This window comes from Myotis davidii, unplaced genomic scaffold (assembly GCF_000327345.1).
Source record: "Myotis davidii unplaced genomic scaffold, ASM32734v1 scaffold93, whole genome shotgun sequence".
Taxonomy (NCBI): domain Eukaryota; kingdom Metazoa; phylum Chordata; class Mammalia; order Chiroptera; family Vespertilionidae; genus Myotis; species Myotis davidii.
This window is the reverse complement of record NW_006292095.1, coordinates 3,705,170-3,707,476: the sequence shown is the minus strand read 5'-3', so window position 1 is coordinate 3,707,476 and position 2,307 is coordinate 3,705,170.

Sequence of the window (2,307 nt, the reverse complement as noted above, 5' to 3'; positions counted from 1 at the left end):
CCGGATTGTTTGCGCCGCTCCCCCCGAGCCGCCGTCCGCGCCGCCTCCAGCCCCGCTCCGCGCGCCCTCGTTACCTCAGAATTTCACTTCAGCACTGCGCCGCCTCTGAGTCTGGGTATAATATTCTCTTTACTCCTAGTTGTAGAATTTCCACTCAGCCAGCCCTCCTGTGGCTCTGGACGTTGACCTTTCCCTGGATCAAGCTTAATTTGACTTGGTTGTTCCAGGCGGCAATCTCTGGTGTTAACCTATGCCGCCATCTTCGGTTCTTCATTATGTTTATTTTTTATAAAGGTAGTTATAAATATCAACTACAACATGACCAGTTACAGAAAGGAGGACTGTAGTGTCATGAGAATTTTCTCCTTATTTTGTTATGAATACACTGGAGTGTATATCTACATATATTAAGGAAATATCTTTTAGTTTCCCTCTTATGTCCCTTACCATGTAACATAAGATGTATTTATTTTACATTAGTATTTAAATATTGTTAATATTACATCATAGTATTTAAGTTATGCCATATCTGGAGAAGAGTAAACATCATTCAAGGATTTTATCTCCTCTTCTGGGGAAGAAATTAGTGCAATTCTGGTTGCATGCATGAGAGTTATATCATGTTAAGGAGAGTTATGTTATGTACTTTATTTGGAGATTAAGTATGGTTTAAGGAGACACACATGAGAGCTAAGGTGACAAGGGGTGTACTTGTGATGATTAATTTTGTGTGTCAACTTGTGGATGCCCAGTTATCTGATAAAACAGTATTTCTGGGTGTGTCTTTGAGTGTCTTTGGGAGAGATTAGTATCTGAATCAATAGACTGAATGAAGATTATCCTCATCAATGCAAGTGGGAATCATTTAATCCCTTGAGAGCCTGAGTATAGCAAAAGTGGAAGAAAGGCAAATCTGCTTGAGTTGAGGCATCCGTCTTTTCCTGCCTTTGGACATCCATTGGCACTCTGTTCTTGTTTTTTTGGACCCAGACTGAGACTTACAGCAGAGGTTCCCCAATTGTCAGGACTTCAGGCTTGTACTGAATTACATCACCAGCTTCCCTGGATCTCCAGCTTATAGATAACAGATCATAGGACTTCTTGGCCTCCATAACCATGTGGATCAATTCTCATAATAAATATCCTCAACTACATATCACTTATCATCTATCTATCTAATCTATCCATCTGTCATCATCTAGCTATAATTATCTATTGGTTCTATTTCTCTGGAGAACCCTAACTAATGCATATATATTATTGTAGCTTTCTCTTAGGTTAATGATTTGATTTACATTATAATATACTAGAGGCCCGGTGCACAAAAATTTGTGCATTGGCGGGGGGGGGGTGTCCCTCAGCCCCACTTGTGCCCTCTCACAGTCTGGGACCCCTCGGGAGATAACGACCTGCTGGCTTAGGCCTGCTCCCGGCTGGCAGAGGGCAGGCCCAATCCCTAGGTGTAGCCCCTGGTCGGGCTCAGAGTAGGGCTGACTGGGGGGTTGGGTGCCACCCCCTGTCATGCACAGAGCATGGGCCGATCAGGGGGTTGGGGCACTCCCCCTGTCACGCATAGAGTAGGGCCAATAGGGGAGTTGGGGTGCCGCCCCCTGTCACCCACAGAGCAGGGCGGATCAGGGGGTTGGGGCACTCCCCCTGTCACGCATAGAGTAGGGCCAATAGTGAGGTTGGGGTGCCGCCCCCGGTCACCCACAGAGCAGGGCGGATCAGGGGTTTGGGGCACCTTCCCCTGTCATGAACAGAGCAGGGTGGATAGGGAGGTTGTGGCCCCGCCCCCTGTCACACACAGAGCCGCAGGGTGATCGGGGGATTTGGGCTCTGCCCCCTGTCATGCTGCTCCAAGGGCCAGGAGGCCTCGTGACTCCACTGATCCCAGTGCTGGGAGGCCTTGCTGCTCTGCTGATCCCAGTGCCAGGAGGCCTCGCGGCTCCACTGATCCCGGTGCTGGGAGTCCTCTTGGCTCTGCCAATCCAGGGGCGTGAGGCCTCGTGGTTCCGCTGATCCTGGTGCTGGGAGGCATATTACCCTTTTACTATATAGGATAAAGGCCTGGTGCCGGGAGCTGGTCCATCCTTGCTATTTCAAGGGTCCTGGCATATATGGCATGCTGTTCTTAATATGTTTGCTCACCTTCTTAGCACTATGTGTTTTAACCAAGGTCACCTCTCCGAGAAAGGTTGTTTACCCAGGTAGGGATTTTCCCCTGAAGTTAAGGAGGGAATAAAACCCCTTAACTAAATGGCGGGTAATTAATCACTTTAACTACAAACAATCATGCTTAAGTAT